This window comes from Amblyomma maculatum, chromosome 1 (assembly GCF_055883805.1).
Source record: "Amblyomma maculatum isolate TAMU_Amacu chromosome 1, ASM5588380v1, whole genome shotgun sequence".
NCBI lineage: Eukaryota > Metazoa > Arthropoda > Arachnida > Ixodida > Ixodidae > Amblyomma > Amblyomma maculatum.
The window spans coordinates 202,884,589-202,912,414 of record NC_139344.1 but is presented as its reverse complement, the minus strand read 5'-3'; the positions used below and the strand labels follow the sequence as shown (position 1 = coordinate 202,912,414).

At 47.3% G+C, this 27,826-nt stretch overlaps 1 pseudogene; it reads right to left on the bottom strand.

Moving 5' to 3' along the window:
* Nucleotides 1-541: 541 nt before the first annotated feature.
* Nucleotides 542-27,113, bottom strand: LOC146205378 (uncharacterized; annotated as a pseudogene).
* Nucleotides 27,114-27,826: the final 713 nt, after the last annotated feature.

Below are 27,826 nucleotides of genomic sequence, written 5' to 3'. Positions count from 1 at the left end.
GGTGGCTCAAACACCAGCTTTGTGCCACTGGTGCAAAACCAGTCTTCACCGAGGATCACAGGTAAGATATTTTCGATGATGGCTGCTTCTACAAAGGCTGTGATGGGGCCCACTGTAATCTTCAAGTGGACCATGCCTTCTGGAAGAACATTTGATCCACCTACGACGGCTGCGTCCAGGGGATAAGGGGAAGATCTTTGACTGCAGCTTTTGTCACTATAGTCATTTTGGACCCTGTGTCCGGGAAGGCTTCATTGGCGCCGAGGGGTGCGATGTTGGCAGTGAAGAAAGAGCACACTAGCTGAGAGCCAAGAACATCTTGCTGAGGGCTGTCGTGCAATGCAGGGCTGCTGCATGAAGTGGTGCGACTACTGTGGTGGCTGCTGTTTGGCATCAGTCTGTTGGCTCGCTGAACATTTGTGAGACTAGATAGCCCATTCCATGACACCTAAAGCAGACAGCTTCACTTAGTGACTGGCCCCGACGAAAGGCAGGGGCACCATAACGTTGTGATAGAGTGGAATAGCGAGCTTCCTTTTCATCAGGCGGGAGGTCTGCTATGCGAGGTCGAGTTGTAGGCACATAGCTGAGCCTGGAGTCGCATGTAGTTGAAGATGCCACTTCTGATATTATTAGCCTTGAGGGGACCTGCCCGGAACGGGGACTTCCGTTGTCAATGAGGGTCAATGAGGGGAATCTGCTCGGGGCGATGGGCTGCAACCTGCATATGTAGCATTGTGCGGTCGAGCTGGGTGCGGATGTCAACAAAGCTGGATACCGACGACGGGCGTTGAGCGGATATACTTGTTGCGGTGAATGTGCACAAAATACCTTGTAGAAGGTACTCAACTTTCTGGGGATCTGTCAGTGGCGCTGGGCATTTCTTGACGATGTGAAGCTTTGCATAGGCATAGTCGCGGAGCGACTGAGAGCTGTATTGGACCAGGGTCATGACTTGCTGTTGCTACTGTATTAAAGTCAACTCGTCAGCGAATGCATCCAAGAAAGCTTTCCGCCATGAGTCCCGCGTCGGTAACTGGGCGCCAAAGGTCAGGTGCCAGTTTTTTGCGGTTCCTCTCAGCTTACTTACAGCGATGAGGCGAGTTGTTTCCGGGGCCATGATGCTAGCTGTTGCGTTCGTTGCATTTCTTCCATCCACAAACGTGCACTTTGTTTATGGCAGTCCTGGAACAAAGGCAGGGTGGACGATATGTCAGGCATGGTTGTCACGTGGATCTGTGGCATGTAGGAGTTTTTTCTTCCTCCATGTATGTAGGCGACTGGATACCGCGGCGACGGCGTTGTAAAAAATTGCACTTCAAACAGCTGCTGGCAGTACTGCGGTCCAGTGCCAAATCCAGGTGTCGTTACATAGAACCGTGGGTGCTGGGGTGGCGTGAAAACTTCATGCGCTGGCATGGCAGAAGCGTCACAGACACCTAGCAGTAGCACCGGTTGCACGGCAGGCAGTGGCAGTAGCAGTAGCGGTAGCGGTAGGCCTGACGAGACGGGCACACATGCGGCGGCAACTGTGCGGGGAGCTGTGTTCTGCCAGGAGCCTTCGAGGAGACAACGGCGCAGCAGGAGCCGATGCCGGTCTGGGCGCTTGTGCAGGTATGGCTGACTTCCCAAATGATTTCCGACACCGCGCGGACTTGGAGACACAAAAGTGCAATACGCAGGCATGTAGTTGGCGAGCGGCGAGACGCTGTTCGATAGTCGACTGCACCAAATGCGAGGGTTGAGCTAGGGCTTGAAGGATGAGGCACGGCACAGATGTTGAACAGAAGTAGTAAGCATGTTACAGGAAAGACTACAAAGGCGAGCAGAGCGCAGCTACAACGCGCGACTGCTTGGCTTCTGGCGGTTCGCTCGTTCACTGTTTAGTTGATGCGTGATGTGAAGCATCTGAAGCTCGGCAGGCTCCGATTGACCTTAAGCTCGGCTCGAGCTCAGGAGTCAGGACGGGAGGCGATCGGCTGCCGGGTAGCTCGGTAAGCAGGGTTGGAGAGGCCAGGAGGTACTGCCACCTCGCAATATACAGGCAGAGAGGCACTCTCGCCAGTACGACTTATGGCTTGCTGGCGTCAGTATACAGAGGAAATGATTACGTGCCCTCACTGTATGACTCTAACGTGCGGCGGCATATCTCATCTACTCTGGGATTGCCCTGCTTTTTCTACTGGACGCTCCGAGATCGAACCCTACCACCTGAACTAGCCGTTCCCTTCTAGGAACTGATGCTAACACACAAATGATATTTGCCAAGTATGGCTCCCTTAGTGGCCTGGTCAGAGCAATATGATTTGAGTGACGACCTTTGCAAACAATGAAGATTCTGCCTACTCCCCTTTACCCCCATCCATGGCCATGAGCGTTCCTATTCAATAAAGGACGTTCAATCAATCAATCAATCAATCACACAAATGTGACATACTTTAAGTACTAGGGACATGCAGTGTGTGACATAATGGTGCAGTGATTATGCATTGCCCTCAATACTGAATTTATGTGCATATTTTCTCTTTTTTTCCCTTGCCGTTAACGAAGAAGGGCTGCAGCAGAAACTAGCCCTAACTATTACCGGTTGCAGCACAAAGGGTAATTGCACATTATCTTCATCCTGCAGAGCGCATCAATTTGCTTACTGGAAGCATTTAATTGCTACAATTGCATTTTAATGAGGAAGCTAAACCCAAGGTCTTGAGTGTCTTCTCCCAGTTTGCATGCCAAATAAACACACTTTTCACAATTACTGCTTTGAGGAACTTATATTCTGAGAAGATGAATATCATTACATATCTAAATACCTTGACAGCTTGAAACACTAAATGGGGTCACCTAATTGCATTGTATATCTTTTATTTTTCCTGCAGGAAGAAATGACTGGCAGTCTGATATTCCAGTTGGCTACAACTGGAACAACTCAGAACCAACTTGTATCAACTGGGAATTATTCCATAAACTAGTTAGACCAACAGTGACCCCAGAAATAGACCAAAGTTCCTGTTTACATTTCTTTTTGCTTATGTATTTAAAAAATATTCAAGAACCAAGTTGCACTCAGCGTTGTACACCATCACTACCCTATTTTTGTTGTTCAGTATGCCGGTTCTTGAAAACTAAAATGATACCTATCGACTCCATGCCAAATTGTGCCCGTTTTCTTGTTTTGTGGATGTCATCAACCTAAAGTTGCCTACTACGACGTCGTGGTAATAGAGGCAGTTTTATGAGTATGCGGATGTAAAAAAAAAAAAGAGGAAAGAACACTACATAATTGCAGAGAAACAGGTGAAGGGGAAGGAGGAGAATGTCCGCACTATCCTACACCCCTCCCCTCTCCCTTTTCCTGCCTAATTCCTGGTTCTGGCGTCCCAGTGGGGCAAAGAAAGGAAAAATAAATAAATAAATGCACGCTGACAGGCAAGGAGACAATCGTAAGTGCGCTCGGCGGCTAATGCTGGCACGTTACGATCCACAGTAGGTCTAACCGTCTATCCGGGGAGGATATGTTTGCAGGTCCTGAACGCGCAATCACGTGACACAAAAGTGAAGTAGACCTATGTCACTTCTGCGTATCCTGTCGACGTTTTTGTTTTGTTTTTTTATTACTGGGGTAGTGAGTAAAGCGCTTGGCCGTCGGAGCGCGGCTTCGAGCTGGAGGAGGGAGAGCATCTAGCCGCCCGCACTAAACAGCACGCACTCTTTCCTCTGTATTTTTTTCCCCTATTAGTGGGGAAAGGTTGAAAGGAGAGGCAGGCAGGCTAACCAACCTAGACAGTGTGGTTTCAAACGAGTGACGGCTTGGAGCTGCCCTTGGCAAAGCAGTATGCACACTTGCTTCCTTCCTTCTTTCCACCCCCCCCCCCCCCTAGCTGTGATGTATGGGCTGATTTGGCCTGAGCGGCAGCGGAGGGAGTGCTGAAGATTTGCTGTGCGCATGTACTCAATCGGCCGCTTTTGCTTTATATATATACAGGATCTCAAATATTTGAGGCCCGGATTTTAAAACAATCCTACCCGAAATCTACTCCACTATTCGAGCTGAAATAACGTTCACAAAGTAGCAAAATATGGTCTACAATATTTGATAAGTGATTCAACATCGGTACTTGGCTAGATTTTCCGGAATCGACGAAAAACTGCTACAGGCAGCGTGCACAATTTTCGCAGAAGAGAGTCGAAAAGCTGCTTTGACATGGTGTGCCATCTCTCGAGCAGCGGGGCAAGCGCGTCAAGGCTGGGGAGTCTGGCGCCCTCAATCTCACCTAATCCACCCCCTTCCCCTCTAGGCCTCAGGTCATCCTCATGCATAAAGGTTTATGAATGAATGAATGGTGCTTGTTTTGCTTCTCGACAGATGGCGAACCATGATAAAGCAGCTTTTCGACTCTCTTCTGCGTAAATTGTGCACGCTGCCTAGAGCAGTTTTTCATTGATTCCAGAAAATCTAGGCAAGTACCGATGTTGAATCACTTATCAAATAACGTAGACCATATTTTGCTACTTTGTGAACGGTATTTCAGCTCGAATAGTAGTGTAGATTTCAGAATTTTTTTTAAATGCAGGCCTCAAATATTCGAGACCCTGTGTGTGTGTGTGTGTGTGTGTGTGTGTGTGTGTGTGTGTGTGTGTGTGTGTGTGTGTGTGTGTGTGCGTGCGTGCGTGCGTGCGTGCGTGTGTGTGTGTGTGTGTGTGTGTGTGTGTGTGTGTGTGTGTGTGTGTGTGTGTGACGTAAAATTGTCCATAAGGTAAGTAACATATCTTGTATAATTTAACAGCTTAATTCCAAACTCACAAGATGCTGTCATGCAGTTAAAGTTATTTGCTTTTTGCTACTACAAAACTGCATGTTTGTAGGCGCGCGTGTGTGCAAATAACTCATGAGCAGGTACTCAATATACATTTGCGGCCCCGCATAAGGTCAGTACTCTTGCACGTTTTCATTGTAGTGAGGAAGCAAACTCACAATCTCTGCAGCGCGCTGCGAAGCAGAAGATTCGCGACTCGACCTCCCTACGTTGCTTTGAATATCAGCTCTAACCCCGCCAGAAAAAGCACGAAAGCAAAAGACTGCGAACGCATAGAATCTACGCTCATTCATCCCCCCGGGGAGGAAAATTGTTTTTTCAGTCATGTTAGCACCGCTGGGAGCCATGGGGGAGGGGAGGAGGAGCCATGGCGTGAACAAAACAAACTGCCGTAAGCGCTTCCTCTTACAAGGAAAAAAAGAAATGAAAAAACACTTCGCGAGATACGCGTACGTGACGTGTAGGCTACGTCACCCATGTGTCGCGTAATTGCGCATTGAGGATCTGCAAAAACATTCTCCCGTGATAACCGTGAAGCCAAGATAGCCAAGACAAGATGGAAGCGTGCGCAGCCAAGCACACTAAACACTGTGCTAGAAAACGCCAACTATAGGGTCTTGAATATTTGGGGGCTGGGATTTAAAAAATTCCTATGCAAAATCTACTACCCCATTCCAGCTGAAATAACGTTCAAAAAGTAGCAAAATATCGTCTACGTTATCTGATAAGTGATTCAACATTGGTACTTGCCTAGATTTTCCGAAATCGAGGAAAAACTTCTCGGCGGCGTGCACAATTTTCGCAGAAGAGAGTCGAAAAGCTATTTTGACATGATACGTCATCTGTCGAGCAGTGAGACAAGCTCCATCCCGGCCGTCGGCGCGCTTGCCTCGCGGCCCGACAGATGACGCATCATGTCAAAATAGCTTTTCGACTCTCTACTGCGAAAATTGTGCACGCCGCCGAGAGCAGTTTTTTCTCGATTTCGGAAAATCTAGGCAAGTACCGATGTTGAATCACTTATCAGATAACGTAGACGATATATTGCTACTTTGTGAAAGTTATTTCAGCTCGAATGGGGCAGTAGATTTTGCATATGAATTTTTTAAATCCCAGCCCCCAAATATTCAAGACCCTGTATATGTGTTTAATCACGAGAAAGGAGTCTGTCGGTACAAAAATTGAAAAATCATGCAAGCAGCGATTTCTAGAGGTATTTCTCTGTTTCGAGCCGACAATGCAGCACGTTGAAGGAGAAAGCACCACATAGGACAAGCATTGGGACAAGCACAACGCTCCTATGAGGCGTGCACTGCTGCATCGCTAAATGCACCTCGTAAAATGGTTATTTGAGTTACTTCCTCGCGCTCAAAATTCACCCAGTGGTAGAATTTAGTAGCAACTTAAGTTTTACACTATATCTGTGTGATGTACTTGCCCGATTTGATCAGATTTGATCGGAAATCCCATCGTCTGCAGTGCCTACAAGGTCGATGTAGATGTAGCAGATGTAGTGCAAATACTTCTAGGGACCCTAGTAGTGCCTACCCAAACATGATTTGCGCGATGATGATGATATAATAAATTTGTGTTGCCATCTGGCGACCGCCGGGGAGAACGCGATACGCCTGTTCCACCCATAAAGTTAATACAAAGTCTTTGTATTAACTCTATGGTTCCACCAGTTCCATTACGAATGCGGTGAAAACGGGGAGGGTTACGCGTCTCCCGTTTTAAGACTATCGGTACAAAAAGTACCCAACAAAGCATCTGCAAACCAGACACGCAAATGCGGCTCTCTTTATCCGTCGACTCATGACTTGCACAAACTGGCTCAGACTGAATATGCGAAAAGCACAACTACACTTCTAGAGCACTGTAGCACAACTTTATTGTGGAAAGAAAAGGTGCACGTTGGGGTAGGCAACGTTCTTACATATAGATCAGAACGTTGGGGGTAGGGAAGGTCAATGCCTCCTGAAGACCATGCTTGAAGCGTCCCCTCGATTTCAATGGGCGCCCCCACTGATCTAACCAACGTTTAAAGGTTTAAACGTTGCATATAACCCTAGTGGAGATCAGTGGGCTCACCAATCGCGGCGACGCTGCAAACATTGGCCGCTACGCGGCGCTCAAAGATGATATTTGATGATGAAAAATGAGCATATGATAGCTACTGCTATCATCCCGTTTCAAAGGGGACGCTCCTATATTCCATCCTTCCATCCATCCAGTAAAGTCACTGGAACTCTTTAACCCTCAGTAGAACCCTCAGTAAAGTTATAGTGAAGTCATTGGAACTCTACCCTCAGTAGGGTGCCTCGATGCGCACCCGCTCAGAGAGCGCGCACATCGAGGCACCCATGCATGATCCTACTGAGGGTAGATTTACTGTATATTCTACCATATATAACTGTATATGCTACTTTTGGTAATTCTAACCACTCTTACTCTCAGATTCGGTTTCGGCTGGACGATTATGGTGCTATGGTATTTTTTTTTCTCGAGCTTTGAATCGCAACCCGAGCTTGTTAATGGCAATAAGCTTGTTTTTCATTGTATCAGAGTCAGTTCAGTTCAGTCGTTCAGTCGTGTCCGACTCTTCGTGACCCTATGGACCATATCACGCCACGATTTCCGGTCTCTCACTATCTTCCTAACATCACATAACTTCATCTGCAGCGCCTCGAGGATGCCATCTAACCATCGCGTTCGCTGCCTACCCCTTCTCCGGTGACCCTCAACCTTTCTCAACATCAAATCTTTCTCCAGCGACTCCTCTCTTCTCATCAGATGACCAAATTGTAGCTGAGCTTTAACTTTAGAATTTGACCCTCCAATGAGCAGTCAGGGTTTATGGTCGACAATATCGACTGATTTGATCTTCTGGCCGTCCAAGGAACTCTCAAGATTCTCCGCCAGCACCACAATTCAAACGCGTCTATTCTTCGGCGGTCAGCCTTCTTCACAGTCCAACTCTCGCATTTTATACATCACAACTGGAAATACCATAGTACAGTGAACTAGAATATTTTCCAGTGGCGCGACCGCGCCTCTCAGCCTGACGCATGCCGTGTCCCCCGCAGCGGCAGCGCTGCGATCGACCACTCTTGAACGCTCGGCTCGCCTTCGCAGCATGCGACGCCAGCACACGAGACTGGAAAGCGCGCTTCGTTATGTAGCCGCGCTCTTAACGTAGTTCTGCTTCGTGCTTGCTATTTATCTTTAATATTTGAAGATATTTGACATGCGCGGATGTTTACTGAATTGAGTGTACAATGTACCATGTCGATCTCGCCATAGCAAGCAATAACAGACAAAGGCTATTGAGCGCACTGTAAACGTTTTTTTTTGTTTAAGTATTACAAACTGTCGCAGTTCCGACATATTTCGAGACACTAAATATCGCAAAGTAAGAGTTATTCGCGGGACCATTTCTCACGGGATATACGCGATTAATATATATATATATATATATATATATATATATATATATATATATATATATATATATATATATATATATATATATATATATATATATATATATATATATATATATATATATATATAATATATATGTGCGTGTGTGTGTGTGTGTGTGTGTGTGTGTGTGTGCGTGCGTGCGTGCGTGCGTGCGTGTATATTTCCAATTATTTCCATCAAAGATGGGGGAGGCGAGGCAAAAAGCTGCGATAGCAGCTTGACAAGTCCTCGTCCCCTACAAAGCAGCAACAGTACACGCCGACAACCCGGCACATATTACTTAGATAAAAGGTATGTACACTGAAAGCATTTCCCTCGCTTTCCAAAACAAATGTACGGCTTGTACACAACAAATTATGCACTTATAAATTGATAACAGAGATGTGTACACTTAAAGCATTTCCTTAAAAAAAAAGTAAATACAAGTGTCGAAGGCAGAGGAAGATTGGGTACTAATAACAGACAAGGAAGCATTGAACGCTGCAAATGCACTGCAAAGAACGATGTTGTAATAAAAAGGAGCACATATACAGCGACATAAACTTTGGTTTTGGTTGACAGTTCATTTTTAAGAAGGCATTCACAAAAGTATGTATTCATGAAAAGTGAATTAGGTACAGCTTGCGTATGAGTAAAGAATATTCATAACATACAAAGGTGGCAAAAAATGGCAAGACGCTACATTACAGGAACACGGATTTCAGTTCATTTGGGTTTTTGGTCATCACGGAGTTTTCATCCCTTGACACTGCACCTTTGCAGATATGAAAATCATGCGCTTCTTGCATTGTGGTTACAGCATCTTGCATTGTTGCCACTGGTGCTCCCGCTACCTGCTTGCCCACCAGGAACGTCTTTGTATGCAAGGCACCAGCACTGTCTGCAATAAATAACACGGCCTTTTACACGGTCACCTCACCTGACAGAGAGTCGAGAGCACATAATGTAAAACATACTCCATCTGCGTCTTGAAGTTCATGCTGCGTCCATCGCTTCCCTGGGACTTCCATTCTCCTCACCTCGGGGACAGTTGCGGCCGCGCATACTTCGTTGCTGGCCGCAGGTTCGACAGGTTCATCTTCGATCACCTCTGTAACCTGCCTTCGTGCCTTTTTTCGCGGTGTGACATCGTCCTCACCACTCCTTTTTCTCTCATTCCTCTTGGGAGTGGGGAGCTTGCTCAAGTAAGCTGGCAGATTGGGTAAAATTGTGGGGACTGCATCTGCGGTAAGCATAGGTGTCCCGCGTGGAATTCGCACTTCCTCGCCATTTATGCGGTGCACATAATCCCTAACGATGAAACGTGGCTCAAAATGTAGCTCACATACCGCGCAGTCTGCGGTTAGCGGCTTGTCGCCTCTATGTAGGTTCCTCTCCCACGTGGATCTGCGCTCAGGATCAGCAGGCACCTTGAATAGCGTCAACATTCGCGCGTTTTTTTGTTCTTGCGTATCCTGTGCTGCACCCTGCGGCATAGCAGTGGTTGAGCCGTTGCTTTGCACTCATTGTTAATACACTCACATCAAAACACTCGTGCACTGTAACCACACTGAACGAAAAGCTAGCGCACAACTGAAGCGCCGTCGGGCGTGCTCTGACCCGTCGCCGCCGGCCGCCTTCAAGAGGGGTCGACAACAGCGCCGCCGCTTCAGGAGACACACTCGATGACGCGCGTAGCAAGGCGCTGCCCCCTCCGCTCGCTTCACAGGAAAATATTCTAGTTCACTGTAACCATAGCACGAGTTATACGGATCTTGGTTGGCAGACTAATGTATCTGCTCTTTACTAGGCGGTCAAGGCTAGCCATGGCTCTCTTTCCCAGAAGTAGGCGTCTCCTAATTTTATGGCTGCAGTCTCCTTCCGGGTTATCTTGGAGCCCAAGAAGAGAAAATCTGTCACAGCTTCCACTTCCACGGCCGCTCGATGGAAGCGCACTATGTGCGGCCTGCTACGTCGCCCGAAACCGGCGGGAGTCGCCTACTTCCAGTCGCCACCGCCGTGGCGCCACCGTTCAGGGACAGCCGCGCGCGGAGAGCTGCACCTGGCTGTGCTTTGAGGGAGGCGTCGGCGTGGTAGAAGCTTTTTATTTTAAGGATATAAGAGCTCCGCTTCACACAATTTGGCAACAAGAATTAGTATATACTGTCATGTCTAGTGTGAACATGTCAGCACTTAGCGCTTGCTCGGCAAAGATGTATACTGGAGCGTACCCCGAAAAACTTATGGTGAATCAAGACCACTCGATTGGAGAGCTCGCATTACCGTGATGTTGCACTCGGATCCAGTTGTTCGTCGCATTAAAATGTGACCCGGCTGTGAACAATTCGAAGCTGTTCAGATGGCATGGTAGCCTAATGCATAACCACTTAATTAACTATGTCGCGAATACCGTGTGTCATATTCATACCATTTACTCAACCCTGCATACAGCTTTTATACACAAATTGATGTCAACCTGTTCTAAGCTGCCAGCCTATCCAATAAAAAAATGTCCTACTATGAGCAACCTCTGCGAAAATGCGACATGTAACCAACTTTTCTATCTCCTTGTGACAAATTTTACGGTGGAAATATGAAGATGTTTATTAGATTAAATCTAGATGATAACCTGGGATCTTCTACTCAGTTGGAGACCTTAAACTTTGTACGCCAGAACGCTATCCGTCATGGCTTCTCGCGTTTTGCATGACCGGACAAAGTAAGCGCGCTTGATAGAGCCGGTCTACCTCCAGGTGTTACGTATATGCGCCGAAAGTTTTTGGCTGCTCGCAAACCCATACAATTTTGCTGGTTCGTAACTTTCAATGGAAGAACGCGCATCGACTGTTGCTGTTGTGAAGCTCTTAGCTGTGATCACAAGAATGTTCACGCGTCAGAGCGCAACAGCAGCCGAGATTCAGCGAGCAGCCGAGTACGCTTATTTAATGGCCACACAAAAAAAGGATGAAAATTACCAATCGCAGACTGAAAACCTTTCTTGAGAGAGGTTTATGCCATAGCCATAAACATCGTTCCACTGTTGAGTTGACATTTCCAGCCCAGCTCGCTATCAGTGGGGTGTTACGACCAAGCATCCGCAATTGCGCGCTCTATTGTTCGCCTGTGGGCATGGATAAGTTTTGTGAATATGTGGTGATGGTCCAATGGCTCTAAGTGAGCCTGTTTCCAGGAATCCTGTTTTGTAAGCATGTTTTGCTTTGTGGACAACCTGCAAATGCCAAATTGACCCTGTCAAGAGAACGTCTGGAAAAACACAAAGAAACGTCCCCCTGCGGGAAATAGCAGGAAGTGCTTTCTTTCTTTTGTTCACCCTACCAGTCGAGAAGTGCTATCCTCCAGTGATGAATGCCTCCTATCCAAAGGAGACGACAGAGTGACATGTCCGCTGACGTGCAGGACAAGAAAGGAGCATGACTCATACGGCCATTAAGTGATTTCCCGGGAATGCAGGAAAGATTTGCAATTGTCGAAAAGGGACCATGTTGGGAGCCCTATGCGGCGCCACGTGCACTCGGGTTTCTGAGAAGTAAAACCCCTTGTCAGAACCAGCCTGTGGTTTCTTTGCTGAAGAATAGAAATGTACCTCCTCGCCGTTCCCAAGCTTTTCCCGCCAACAAGTGATCACGCCCAACGAATGAATGCCGGACCAGTCAGTGCTTCAGACCATCAGTGCAGTGATGTGTTCGATTGGATGCCGATACCTGAGGGGCGTGCCCTGGATTTGGTTGGTCAGCATCTTCAGAGAGGGGCTGGACATAGGGGGTTTTTAAGGACGCTGCAGAGCACGAAATGTCGCTCTGGGCCCTGGGTAAACGGCTCATCCAGTCGCTTCTCGCTATGAACTCTTAACGCTTGCCATTTTGCTGATGTACCCTTCTTTTTCGTGTAAATAATCCTGTAAATAAGTTTCTCAAAGTGCCATTAAACCTGCTTGTACATATTTTACCAACTTCGAAGATTCAGTCCTTCTTCAACCCGGAGTCTCTGCACGCTACCAAGTGAAGGCCGGGTCGCCATAGCCCCAGCGTCACGACAACTGGTGATCAGCGGTAGGATCTGAATCTACAAGCCCCAACACTGGTGACCAGCGTTGGGATCTGAATCTACAAGCCACAACATCTGGTGATTCGAGGTGGATCAGAATCTGCAAGCCACAACATCTGGTGATCGGAGGTGGCATCTCAAGCAACAAGCAGGAGCAACAATCGGCCTACAAGAGGGCAGCTCGGAACATCGATCGCATGTGTGGGTGAGTGCTTGGCTTTTCTTCTGATGTGGACCAGGTTCTAGAACAGGGTTAGATTTTAGAACTGGTAAAAAGTGTTGAAACGCCTTTAGGTTTGGTAGTTTGCACTGTTGTTTTGGAAGTAGCCGACACTCGGAGCGATCATGGACCTACAAAAGCTGCAGAAACCGGAACTGTTGCTATTGTGTGAGGAATTGGGAATTAATACAAGTGGTTTGGCACGAAAACCCTTGATTATAAAGGCAATCACAGATTTGGGAGCCGATGATGAGGAGCTCAGTGAAGCATGGAACCTCATCGCCCAAAAAAAAGAGGAAAGGGAGCACGAACGTCAGAGGGAAAAAGAGGAAAGGGAGCGCGAACGTCAGAGGGAAAAAGAGGAAAGGGAGCGCGAACGTCAGAGGGAAAAAGAGGAAAGGGAGCGTGAACTTGAGAGGGAAAAAGAGGAAAGGGAGCACGAACGTGAGAAGCTTGAAAGAGAAGCAAAAAAGCTGGACCAAGAAATTGAGCTCCGGAAATTAGAACTAGAGTTGAGCAAGAGGTCGGGCGATTGTCCCCAGCTAGCGGTACCTCGTCTCAACAAGGAGGCAGATTTCAAGATGTCAAAGTACATGCAGCCATATGTGATATCAGGGGATATCGGTCTGTATCTGGCTAACTTTGAGCGAACTTGCGAAAAACTGTCCTTCCAGCGAGACACGTGGTCTCAGAGATTATTGACGGTTCTGCCCTGCGAGGCAGCGGAGGTTGTCGCGCGGCTAAGCAAGGAGGACGCGGACAACTACGAGAAGGTCAAAGCTTGCCTTCTGAGAAAGTATAGGCTTAGCGCCGAGGCGTTCAGACAACGTTTTCGGAACGCTACTAAGTCCAGGGACGAGAGTTACCCTGAATTCCTGTACAATTTAAGAGTTAATTTGGGCGAGTGGCTAAAGAGCACTGATTCCTACAGTGAGAGGGATGCTGTAGTCGAGCGAATTCTTTTGGAGCAGTTTTATAACTGCCTCCCAGAAAAAGAAAGAAATTGGTTACAGGACCGAGGCGACATTAAGTCGGCAACTGAAGCTGCCGAACTCATTGAGGACTATGCTTCGCGCCGACAATTCAGCAACCCAGTAGTGGTTAGGCCCCGCAATTACAAGTCGAGTGTGAATAACCGTCAGAAAAGGCACTTTGCTAGATTTGCAAACGAAGAAAGGAAGGCTTCTTCAGGCAAACGCCCTAGAAAGGACGGTAGTGAGAAAGGTGGGGAAGTGACCAACGCGCAGAACACAAAGAATAAGCTTGAGGCTAGGAAGCCGCTCACATGCTTTAGGTGTAATGAGCAGGGTCACATTGCCGTCAACTGCCGGAAAGAAAAGATTGCTTTCTCGTATGTCAGTGACTGCGATGAAAATATGCAGCTTTTAGAACCCTACCTGCATGACCTAGTAGTCAACGGGAAGCCTTGCAAGGTACTGCGCGATTCGGCCGCAACGATGGATGTTGTCCATCCGGCGTATGTATCGCCTTCCGACTATACAGGACAGTGTGCATGGATCCGACAGGTAGTTGAGGAACAGAGTGTGTGCTTGCCGATCGCGAACGTGGTCATCGAGGGCCCTTTCGGCGAATTAACAACCGAGGCTGCCGTTTCAGGAAAGCTTCCTAAGTGCTATCCGTATTTGTTCTCCAACAAATCGGACATGCTACTGCGAAAGAGGGGCATCCTTTTCGGAGACAGAGTTGTGCAAGCCTTAACACGTTCAAAGGCGCGAGAACTAGCTACACTGCTCATTCCAGAAAAATCCACAGCGGAGGAAACGGCAGTTAAAACAGTGGTAAATGCGGAAGATAGCAGGTCAGAAAATTTTGAGAGCGAGGCATCTCAGATATGTCAACTTGAAAGTGAGCTTGATGAGACGCGGAATGAGGACGTTCTTGAGAGTAACCTCTTGCCGCCAGTGTCTAGTAATCTCACGAGACTTTTAAGTGGAACTCGAGAGGACTTAGCTATGGAGCAAGCCAATGATCCCAAGATACAGGAGATAAGAGAGCGCCACCGCGCCACTAAGACAGCAAAGAACATTTCTTTTGAGATGAGAAAGGGAGTGCTGTATCGCTTATTCAAGGATAAGCGCGGAGTAGAGCGGGACCAATTAGTCGTTCCCCAAAAGTACCGCGGAGACTTACTGCGACTTTCCCATGGCAGCTCGTGGTCATGTCACCTTGGAATAAAGAAAACAAAGCAGAGGCTGTTGCAAGAATACTATTGGCCTGGATGTTTTAAGGACACGGAAAATTTTGTACGGTCATGCGACACGTGCCAGCGGGTTGGAAAGGCGCAAGATAAGTGGAAAGCTCCGATGGTGTTAGTACCAATCATTACCGAGCCGTTTCACCGGTTAGTAATAGATGTAGTTGGGCCACTTCCTGTGACAGAGTCAGGGTACCGTTATATCCTCACTATGTTATGCCCAGCCACGAAATTTCCAGAGGCTGTTCCGCTGCGCGAGGTGACGTCCGAGAGTGTAGTGGATTCGCTGCTGTCAGTGTTTGCACGAGTTGGATTCCCTTCCGAGGTCCAAAGTGATCAGGGTAGCGTTTTCACGAGTGTCCTCACCACCTCATTTCTCGAGCGATGCGGCATTAAGGTAGTGCATAGCTCGATCCATCATCCGCAGAGCAACAGCGTAGAAAGATGGCACTCTGTTCTCAAACGAGTCCTGAGGGGACTGTGCTATGAAAACAAGCGCGAATGGGATACCTGCCTGCCTGCAGCGCTTTTCGCTTTGCGGTCAGTGCCGCACGAATCCACTGGATTTAGCCCAGCCGAGTTGGTGTACGGAAGGTCACTGCGCTCACCTTTGCGAATGGTGCGCGAAGCCTGGGAGGGGCGCGGAGAAGACCCAACAGTAGTAGAATTCATTCTGAACCTCTTGAATCGCTTACATAACACTAAGGAACTCGTTGAGGCCAGCATGAAGTCAGCCCAGGCTCGTTCCAAGGTGTACTATGATAAGACAGCCCGTCAAAGGACGTTTTGTATCGGGGACCAGGTGATGTTGCTGAGAAGTTCAAGCCAGAATAAGCTCGAAGTACAGTGGGAAGGACCGGCTGAAGTCGTTGCAAAGCTTTCTAACACTAACTACGCAGTGAAAATTCCCGGTAGGCGTAAAGAAGTGCGCATTTATCATTGCAATCTTATGAAGCCTTATGTGCAGAGGGAAGCCGTGGTAAATCTAACGTTAAACCTTCCCGAGGAGATGGGGGACAACTTGATTTGCCTCAGCGGAAAAGGAAGCAACGCTCAGGAGCTTCTCAAAAAGACGGAGCAGAGAGGAGAACTAAAGAAATCCCAGCTGTCCGATCTGGGCGAGATAATAACAGAGTTTGAGGCCTGCTTCGTGGACAGGCCAGGCAGAACTGATTTGACTGAGCACGATATTGAGCTGACTTCAGACGTGCCAGTGCGATCAAGGTGCTACCGATTTTCTCCAAGGCAAAGAGAAATTCTGGATAGGGAAGTAACTCGCATGCTGGAATTGGGAGTAATAAAACCCTCGGAAAGCGATTATGCTTCGCCTATGATCTTAGTAGAAGCTCCAGGTAAAGACCCTAGGCCTGTGGTAGACTACCGAAAGCTAAATTCTCTCACCAGGGATCAAGTGTATCCTATTCCGAATATTGAGGAGAGAGTAGAACAGGTCAGTAGAGCGGCATATGTGACTACGCTGGACCTTACTCGAGGATACTGGCAAGTACCGCTCACTGAACGCGCCAGCAGATACGCGGCTTTCGTCACTCCGACGGGCAGCTACCAGCCAACAATGATGAGTTTCGGGCTCAAAAATGCTCCATTTTGTTTTTCCCGACTCATGGATAGGGTTTTAAAGGGGTGTGAAACATTCGCAGTGCCTTATTTAGATGACATTGCGGTTTTTTCCGACTCATGGGCGGACCATATGGTACATCTAAGAGCTGTACTGAGCCTTTTGCGTCAAGCTGGACTAACCGTAAAGGCCGAGAAATGTTGCCTGGCAAGGGCGACCGTGGACTACTTGGGTCACAATGTAGGTCAAGGTTTCAGGAAACCCAGCGAGATTAAGATTTCTGCGGTAGCAGACTACCCGCGGCCGAGCACGAAGACGGAAATTCGAGCATTCCTGGGTCTGACGGGATACTACAATCACTACATCCCTAACTATTCATCTTTGGCTAGCCCTCTGACCGACGCTCTCCGCAAGACAGAACCGACAAATGTAGTCTGGGACGAACAAAAGGAAGCCTCCTTCGTAAACCTGAAGGCTGTGCTGATTAGCCGTCCGGTATTGCGAGCTCCAGACTATGACCGAGAATTCACGGTCCAGTGTGATGCCAGTGATCGAGGGCTAGGTGCTGTTCTCTGCCAGAGAGATGACGACGGTAATGAGCACCCCGTGCTCTACTTGAGCAGAAAACTGAGTTCTAGAGAGAGGGCTTATTGCGCGTCAGAGAAAGAGTGCGCTTGCATTGTATGGGCCATTCAAAAATTGCAGTGCTATCTTGGAGGGGCCAAATTCACCGTAGAGACGGACCATTGTCCCCTGGCTTGGCTGCAAACTGCGACATCGAAGAACAGTCGCCTTCTTAGGTGGAGCTTGATTTTACAGCAGTACAATTTTGAAATAAGATACAAAAAGGGGAAGTTAAATGGGAATGCGGACGCGCTTAGCCGCTCTTTCTAAGCGGTCCGAGATGTTCCTCACCATGTATCCAAATTGATAATCAGGTTTTTTTTTTTTTCGTGCGCTTGTATATGTGTGACTATGTAAAGCAGCACGTTTGGTTTTCTAGGAATACGTGGGTCCTGAACGTCTTGAGAGTGGGCTTTTCTCGAACAACAATGGCAGTTTTCTTTTGACCTGGTCTCTTCAGACGGGAGCCGAGTGCTTGCTTCGACATGTGGTTGAGTTTCAGACAGCTCGAGCAATTTGGCCTACAACAATCAAGACAACGCGACAAGCAACAGCGAGCTTCAAGCGTTCACGTGCAGGCCATTAAGTCGTCTCTTCATGCAGCAGCTGGGACTGCTGCCCTCCGAGACTCTTCTGGCGGGGGAGGAGGCTGTTACGACCAAGCATCCGCAATTGCGCGCTCTATTGTTCGCCTGTGGGCATGGATAAGTTTTGTGAATATGTGGTGATGGTCCAATGGCTCTAAGTGAGCCTGTTTCCAGGAATCCTGTTTTGTAAGCATGTTTTGCTTTGTGGACAACCTGCAAATGCCAAATTGACCCTGTCAAGAGAACGTCTGGAAAAACACAAAGAAACGTCCCCCTGCGGGAAATAGCAGGAAGTGCTTTCTTTCTTTTGTTCACCCTACCAGTCGAGAAGTGCTATCCTCCAGTGATGAATGCCTCCTATCCAAAGGAGACGACAGAGTGACATGTCCGCTGACGTGCAGGACAAGAAAGGAGCATGACTCATACGGCCATTAAGTGATTTCCCGGGAATGCAGGAAAGATTTGCAATTGTCGAAAAGGGACCATGTTGGGAGCCCTATGCGGCGCCACGTGCACTCGGGTTTCTGAGAAGTAAAACCCCTTGTCAGAACCAGCCTGTGGTTTCTTTGCTGAAGAATAGAAATGTACCTCCTCGCCGTTCCCAAGCTTTTCCCGCCAACAAGTGATCACGCCCAACGAATGAATGCCGGACCAGTCAGTGCTTCAGACCATCAGTGCAGTGATGTGTTCGATTGGATGCCGATACCTGAGGGGCGTGCCCTGGATTTGGTTGGTCAGCATCTTCAGAGAGGGGCTGGACATAGGGGGTTTTTAAGGACGCTGCAGAGCACGAAATGTCGCTCTGGGCCCTGGGTAAACGGCTCATCCAGTCGCTTCTCGCTATGAACTCTTAACGCTTGCCATTTTGCTGATGTACCCTTCTTTTTCGTGTAAATAATCCTGTAAATAAGTTTCTCAAAGTGCCATTAAACCTGCTTGTACATATTTTACCAACTTCGAAGATTCAGTCCTTCTTCAACCCGGAGTCTCTGCACGCTACCAAGTGAAGGCCGGGTCGCCATAGCCCCAGCGTCACGACAGGGGGCAGAAACTTAACGATATATTGCACAGCGCCTTAGCATGCATGGGCACGATGATTGTTTTTATAGATTAGCTGCAGGTACTGTGTACAGTGAGAAAACAATTGAAACCAAAAGTTTACACAGCTTGCTACTTCACCGGACCTCTTCACACTTCATCATCCTGTTAATAAAGGTGCTCGTAAGCTGACAAAGCTTGATTACTTCCTTTGCGGGGTACATCAAGCCTCCATTGTCCTTGGTTTTCATTGACCTGTAACTGGTCCGACTATATTTCCTGCAACAGGCTCTTGCTCGACTGACATGTCGCCTCAAAAAAATTACCAAATATCTCATAAATTAAGCAACAACCTGGTAGTGATAAACAAAAATTGGGGTTCTCAAGTCTCCTTGAGGAGCCTCGTTAGAGTGCCCGCACTTTGCTACCTGTTTATTCACCGTATCCCGTAATTGCTGCCTCTGCCGCATATCATTAGAATGCAGCCTTAAGCCACCGCTTTATATGAAGTAGCACCCTACACATAGCTATATAAAGCCCCTCTTTACCGAAGCCGTACGAACGTGCCCTATAGGAGTATAGTGTGCCTGATTTGGGATCTGAGAGTCCCGCTTTCAATAATTCCCATTTCACCCTTACACCTTATTGACTCTCTCTGGTTTGGCAGCTCCTGCCGCATTGAACATGTCATGTATTCTCATTGCACAAGAGGTGTCTGGCCATATCACCAAGTGAAGTGCCTTTTACCAGAGAGGTTTTTTTCCGACTTTCCGCCGACAGAGCGGGCGCCGGATTTTCTGTGGAACGTGGCTTTTCATTTTATCGCATCGGCTCAAACAGTCGCAACAGTATAAACAAATGTTGTATACACAGGCTCCTTTACTTGCAAGGCCACTAAGAGTAGCGCGTCAAAATTTAGAAAAAAATTGCATGCTTATATAAAAAAAAAACCCTTCGTAGCTTTTTTCTGATATGTCCTAGCAACATAACCTGCGAGAAAAGCTTCTGGCGCTACCTCATCGTGTTCATCTGCTTCACAACACATCGCAAAAAATCCTAGTTCACTGACCAGCTGCCTGCTAACTAAATAGGTTAAACAACGTGACGGGAACACAGGAAAAGAGGACGACACAACTAGCGCGGTTGTGCCGTCTTCTTCTGCTGTGTTCCCGTCACGTTGTTTGCGCGGTTAACCGATAATTAATCAGCAACAAGTCCAACCTGCTGTCCCTTGTAGCAAATTCAATGGCAGCTGATAGGGCAATATGCTTCAGCATCTGGACTTTTTAACCTCAGCGCCGCGTTCATTTCAGAGGAAGCGAGTGCATTTCCATTCCTCGCTGCTGTCTTTGCCTGAAGCGAGCTCAGCAGATAAAATTAGAGTGTCTCTTAGATGTCTCTCAAGCGCAGGACGGCGAAAGCCTACCCTTCTCCTATCATTTGCCTCTCATCGTTTGCCACAGTTCGTCCTTTCAAGTCGTCGTTTGATATATATTGGTCATTTCTCAGTCATGATGAGTCTGCCTGCGTAGTCATTGTAGCCCTTATCACTCATAACTAAGCAGGTTACTCATTTAGAATCAGCAGTGGTCATTACATGTCGTCGTATTGGTCATTTCGTAGTCATTAACAGTAATGATGAGTCATGCCTAGCTATTATAGTCATTACCACACATCGCTAAGCACTTTTACTCATTTCTAATCAATTGCAGTCATTACATGTCGTAGTTTGATAAACTGGTCATTACAAATCATTTTAGTCATTATTAACCATTATTAGTCATTAGCATTAGTCATTACCTCTATCAATGTCTATTTATAACTTTTATTGGTTACCTATCACCAACCATCATTTTCATTCTTAATCTTCCCCCTTGCACGTCCGCTTTTGCGATTGGCACACCAGTGCACAGATGCGACGCACAGATAACAGGCACAGCTTCTGCGCATAGATTTTCGCTCCATGAGCCTAGAACGGCTTTCGCCTTAAAAAACAAACGCATCCAGTCTCAACGTTAACGTGCTTGCACACGCGCACACAAAAAGGTTTACGTTTACCACGCAGACGCGAGGCGAACGCGCCCAGACGGGAAGCAAACCGCGCGCTCAGAGCCGGCGACCCCGTCGGCGACGTGTCCCCGAACAGTGGCGCCCTCAGCAGAAATAGCGGGCGCAACTGTAAACTCCCCAAGGACGCGCTTGCCCATTGACGGCGGCGCGACGCAGCAGGCCGCACCCAGTGCGCTTCCATCGAGCGGCCGTGCCACTTCTTGTCCCTTGATGCTCCAGGACTTGATGGGGCAAGACGCCACGATCTTTGTCTTTTTAATGTTCAATTTAAGCCCAAACTTCTCATTCCCTTCTTGTACGCGCATCAGAAGTCTCTTGAGTTCCACTTCACTTTCTGCCATTAAAGTGGCATCATCCGCATATCTAAGGTTGTTGATACGTTTCCCAGCAATCTTCACTCCAGCTGAAGACTCGTCCAGACCGGCCTTAATTCCTCATGATGCGCTCAGCATATAGGTTAAATAGGCAGGGCGACAGTATGCAGCCTTGTCTCACTCCTTTCTCAATCGAAAACCAATCAGTAAGACCATGCCCAGTTCTGATTGTGGCCTCTTGCCCTTCATACAGGTTCCTGAGGAGATAGATGAGGTGATTTGGAATTCCTATCTCTTGGAGAGCTTGCCACAATCTGCTGTGTTCTACGCAGTCAAACGCTTTCGCATAATCAATAAAGCAAAAGTAGATGGGTTTTTGGTACTCTCTTGCTTTTTCCATGACCCAGCGAGCTGGATCATGGAAAAAGCAAGAGAGTACCAAGACAATCTCTAGTCTCTAGTGAGTTACAGGTCTCTAGTTCCTCTGTCCTTGCGAAACCCAGCTTGCACGTCCGGAAGCTCCCGATCCACATACTGCTGCAGCCTACCTAGGAGGATTTTCAACATCACCTTGCTAGCATGCGAAATAAGCGTGATCGTGCGGTAGTTGGAACAATCTTTGGCACTGCCTTTCTTTGAAATAGGGATGTAAACTGACCTCCTCCAATCCTGTAGCTACTGCAGGGTTGTCTAAATTTGCTGACATAATGTATACAAAACGTTAACAGCGTCATCATGGTTGAGGTTTTGAAGCAACTGAGCTGGAATGCCATCAATTCCGCTAGCTTTGTTCTTAGCAAAGCCGGATAAGGCCCATTCAACTTCTCTCTTCGGGATGCCCGGCTCGAGGTCAGTAATCACAGCGGTCTTATGTTGGGTTTGCACATCCGGGTCCTTCTTTTACAGTTCTTCTGTGTATTCCTGCCACCTATTCTTTATCTCTGAGGCTTCCGCGAGATCCCTGCCTCGTTTCTCCTTTATCACGCCCAGCTTAGCACAGAAGCTTCCTTTGATATCTTTGCTTGTCTTATACAGAGCTCTAGTGTTCCTCAATTGGCTGTTGTCCTGAACTGCTTGGCACTGTATGTTCAGGAAGGCATTCTTATCTCTTCTTGCGATTTTCTGAAAATCCGCATTGAGAGCCTTGTATCTTTCTTTTTCCCCCATAACTTTTGCCATCCTCCTTTCCTCAGCTATTTGCAAAGCCTCTTCAATAACCAGTTTGCTTTCTTGCATTTCTTTTGCTTTGGAACTACCTTAGTAGCAACTTCTTGTGTTATATCACGAACATCAGTCCACATCTCTTCAGGCTCTCCGTCTTCTAGATCTAATTCTTGAAATCGATTCCTCACTTCAACAGCATATTCTGATGGAATTTGATCCAGATCATACCTGAAAGACCTTCTAGTTTTCTGCGTTTTCCTCAATCCAGGCTTAAATTTGGCAACAAGAAGCTGATGATCGGTGCCACAATCGGCCCCAGGCCTTGTTTTTACTGCTTGTATAGCGCTTCTCCATCTCTGCCGGCAAATAATATAATCAGTCTGATTCCTGTACAGACCGTCCGGTGAAGTCCATGTGTACAAGCGCCTCTTGTGCTGTTGAAAATAAGTATTCGCTATGGTCAGGTTATTTTCTTGAGAAAACTCTACTAGCCTCTGCCCAGCTTCATTTGCCTCACCGAGACCGACCGAGCAAGTGCTAAAAAATGTAAGCTGGCCGCCACATGGTAATAAAAAATGCCTGTCAGTTTCGGTTTCGGAGCCTAAAGCCGTGTATTGTACGCCGTTCGTTTGTCTGCGGCCTGAAATGTGACCTAATTTTGAACAGTTTACAAGAAAAGGAACACTCTATAAACGTCCCATATTGCAGCGAGTGCCTCAAATGGTACGAAATGCCGTTAAAGAAGTATATACAGTGAAAGGAGGCTATGACAGAGGATATACTGCATGGTTAACTGTATCACAGTTTTGCCAAAGGCTGGAAATCAGCTGCAATTCAGACACGCAAAAAGGCAAAATGGACAGGAGGAAATCAGAATTACCCGAGTTCTCAAGTTAGCTACGGGACCCATGGGAAAGAATGGCTGTATGCATGGCGCGCTGTGGATGGAAGCTGGGGACGTGGTGGGGAGCTGCTTGGAGATGTGATCCGCCCGCAGGGTGACATCGTGTTCTACGGAGCACTGCGACAAGGTGCTTATGTGAGGTGAAGCAGATCTCAGAAAGCAGCCCGCGGCGTTCTGGGTCATTTTTTCGATGAGCTTTAGCCGAATGGTACCTTATTGAATAGAGCTGACAGATCTCAAATAGCCGCCCATGTCTTTCCGCGAGAAACACAGTTCACGACGTTCGTATGAGGTGCACATACGTACAGAGGTGTTGGGAGCAAACACATGCAGCAGGTACTAGCCGAGTTTCTCGAAGGATTAGCAAAGAAGCGCGCAAAATGATGCAAGTGTTCATGAGTATGAAGATGAACAAGGGGATGAGTGTCGAACGCCCAGTAAAAAAAAATATCCGTGGATCCAACCAGCCAAATTGGATTGGTTCTGCCAATCCCAAATGTTTTGTCCAATGGGTCCTTTCCAACCCAACTGGATTCTCCACTCCCAATGGGTTTCTTCAATCCCAATTGGGATGCCCAGTCGGTTTCTTCACTTCCAGTTGAGACGCCCAATTGGTTTCGCCACTACCAATTGGGAGTCACGAAACCAATTGGGCTTCCCAATTGGGAGTGATAACCAATTGGGCTTGCAACTGGGCTTCTCGTTGGTTCTAATTGGTCCAAAAGGAACATTCCCAATTGGGATATCCTTGACTGAGATATGCACACATATATACATACCTCTATGAAGAGTAAATGCCGCTTAATCTTATTAATCGATTTTATCGTGTCCACTGTAAGTGCAGGCATAATTAAATAAGTTAACTCTGAATAACAGAGATGCGTCACTGGTGCCAGCAGCACTGTTCAACGAATGGAGTATATAAGTCTCTGCAAAGTATCCTGTGGATATATACATTGAATCTGTGCTAGTTCCGTGTGTGTGATGCATGCTCGTCTCTCATGATTTCTGCAAAAAACTTGTGAATCAGTTCATCATCATCATCATCATCAGTCTGTCGATGCCCACTGCAGGGCGAAGGCCTCTCCCATATTTCTCCACTTACCACGGTTCTGTGCTAGCTGCATCCACTTGACCCCCGCGAACTTCTTAACCTCATCCGCCCACCTAACTTTCTGCCGCCCCCTGCTACGCTTTCCTTCTCTTGGAAGCCAGTTTGTTACCCTAAGCGACCATCGGTTATCCTCTCTTCGCACTACATGTCCTGCTTATATAAGTCAGCTCCCTCGTAAGTCGATCCTTGACATAAAACATTGAAATTGCATCTCCATTCTTTTTTTTTCAGCTATGTGAATTCAAACCATTTGGGCTCAATGGGCATGTCATTTGAGTTCAATTGTTGAACCATTTGGTTTTCATAGGTGACCAATTATTTCCAATTGGAAGCACTATTTCATATCAAATGGCCAGGCCCAGTAGATGGCGGAAAAAAATTTGTTTTTGACAATTCTTTTCAGCTGGAAAATTTACAATTGGACCCATTGATGTTTTTTTTTTACTGAGACGGGGCAATCAAGGTACATACACGTGTGCATTTGCAATGAACAATGGAACATGTGGCGGCGGAAATCGAATCATTACTGCAGCGTAAAGAATTTTCGGGCAAGAGGTTTCTTGTAAATTTTCGGAACAGTGTTCTTCTCTGTTATGTCAAGTGCGTGGTTTGTTAGCAATGGTTTAATGAACTTCTTGCATATAATCTACAGGAGTTCTTTTCTGTGGACGCTATTCTTGTTCTTGCATATCAGGACAAGCAAGTCTGTAATTTTATTTACAGTGTAGAGCAAGCATGTGTCCAGAGGTCTTTAAAACACGTTCGGTCTGTAAGCATGATGTCAACTAACGTCTTTAGGCCCTGTAGCACTCTTAGGAGCTATGACATTGGGTAAAAGAGCCCACCCCTGTCTTGGTGAGCAGTCAAACTGTCTACAGGAGCATTTTTGCTTTGCTTTGGGTTTTGTACCAAAGCCACACAGCTGTCACATTCGACCTTTTAGGAAACCACATGAGCTATATAGCCGATAAAATAAGGCTGATGGTTGCCATTTTTGAAGTTGGTATATAGGAAAGGCTTAGATGACATGCACATGTTTTGGAGAGCTTTTATAGTCAGTTGTATGGTTTCGTTTTCAGCTGTTGGGGTGGGCCCAGCTTCAGCTGAACTGTTAATGACACTGGATGAAACGAATGAAGTGAAACTTTAGATGTCACTGCTCTCTGAGGCTTCAACAATGCCAGCACGCAGCATTTTCTCCAAACCACTCAAAACGCTTCTGATACCTAGCATGTCATTACATCCTGCTGGCTGCCGCAGGAAGCCAAAGAGAGACTCAATTGGGTCATTTAAAAATTTGCGCGTTAAGACAAATTTGAACTTGCACTCATTTAGCAAGAATCGGATTCAGTGCACGTTTGACAGTCGTGAATATGAGGGTGTGGTAAGACTCCTTATTTAAAGAGTTGTCTTTGAGTGCTTCCATTTTTCAAGCATTCCATGTACTCAATGAAGTCTTGCTCCAGCCGGTGCAGCCTTGGATCATCAACGTCGGAAAATTCTTTTACGTCCGGGTGGTTTTGGCGAATCTGCTGGCTGCTGTTACTGATATCTATGGTCACAAACCACTTGTTCATATTACACATGAACTCCACCGTCGGGCCTACGTATAAAAATAGAGTCGCACGTGTGCCCAGCCTGTTCCTCATAAAGCTCAAAGCAGCGGCCACAGGAGGTGAAAAGAGCTGAACGGCCGGTTTCACTGCCATTTTCTCAACGTTGCATGGGTAAACGTGCTTTCTGGTGAGAAATCTCATAGGCTTCACTGGGGACCCCTTTTGCACGTCATACAATTCTCTGGCATAAAGTGAGGAGACTTCCTTCGCTGCTCCCATTTTCTTTGACAGGAACTGCGAACACACGTTATTGACTATGTGACTTTGGTCGAAAGCCAACGTGAGGTGCCTGGATGGGTTAGCAGGATAGGGTACTTGTATTTGTGGCGGCCCTTGCGATAATACCTCCATTGCAGTCACGTTGACCTCGTGGTTGTCTGTGACGAGTCTTACAATCTTATACCCAACTTCTGTCATCTTTGCCACATGCCGGATAGCTTCTGCCAGTACGTCGCCTGTGCATCCTTTGGTGAAGAAATTTAAATACCCGACTGGAATTTAGAACCTGGCGTGAAGCCCGCAGAGCAGGAAACATAGCAATGAATTTGCAAGTTCACCCTTCCCTACACTGCCAGGAGGTGATCAAGATCTAGGCTGATATCGATATCCTCCATAAAAGCGTCCCTCTGCCTGTGATATTACAGCTTCTGTTTGATGCGCATCTCGTCTATGACTTCGCTGCACAACCTTGATTGTAGGGTGGCTAAGCACTCTAGTTCAGTGCTCAACCTTCTCTTTACAATATTACTGAACCCAACTTTGCCTGAACATGTCCCCATATATTTGTTGAGCGTGGTTGTACTTGGAAGGGCGAGGAGATTTTCGGTCCTGAGATGCTCGTAGCACTTGGTAGAAATGTTGCGCAAAATGATACAGTGTCGGACGGTGCATGGTCTCACTATATACTGTTCTTTTTTTGCCTTGTAGTTAATTACCTGATCTAGTAGTAGCCTGGCTTTCTTGTTGTGTTCAGAGTCTGCCACAATCTGAAGGAATGACTTTATATGACATTCTTCTTTGAGGAGTTCCATCTCTTTTTTGTAAGCATAAACAGTGCACTTGAGCCTTTCAGTTCGTGATTTCCAAGCTCGTTCCTTATCGCGCTACTTTTTTCTGTCAAGGAAAGCCGCTGAGGAGCTTTTTGTCTGGATACCGGATGAAACTAAGAGAGACGCAGTCTGTGTGATGGGAACTGTGTTAGCTGTTCGCAAACCACCGCGCAAAGGTCTACGACCTCTACGGCACTCGTGCGCGCCCGATGGTCCAGGTTGAAGGATAGGGACAGTGTCCACCAGAGGTGGGCAACCTCATGAAGTTTCAACCTCATGTGGTCGACCTCAACATCAAAGTAACCTCAACCTCACGGAGTGAGGTGAGGTTGTGGTGAGGTCGGCGACAGCTCGAAAGTTTTTGAGTGAGGTCACGAAATTGGACCTCAACCTCACGCGTGAGTTTGAGGTTGAGTGAGGTCGTCATTGTGTGAGGTCGAAATTGTGAGGTACAGGCTTTTTGCTGTTGCCGCGGCTTACTTCGAAGAGCGCCCCTTTTGACGCGGAGTTCGAGCGTACCGCCGCGGTGTGCCCGCCGACTCTTGGTGTTCGGTTACCTCCCGTTCGGACGACCGGATGCCGCAGCGCCCAGCTTTCGGTATTCCACCGTAATGTCCACAGCCCGAGGACGCTTCCCTCTGGCCTTCTTGGAAGGGGATTCTTTTTTTTTACTTCACGAACTCCTCGTGCCCCTCGCCTGCCACAACCATTTCCTCTGACTTGTTTGTGCCGATGCTTGCTGCATGCTCAAACACCCAGGAGCGCGCAAAGCCCATAACTCACGGTCACCCGCGGTGCTTTTGTCAAATGCCGCAAATAAACAAGCAAACTAAAAAGCGAAGCAAATTGTCTTTGCGCAGACGGCGCGGAGCAGAACTGTTTGTCGTGTGCATGCCCGTTTCCAGGCACTAACGTCACGGCTGCTGCCTTACATTCGATGAAGGATCCCGCTGTACATTACACGGAAACTTAACAAAAAATGGTGCAGCGA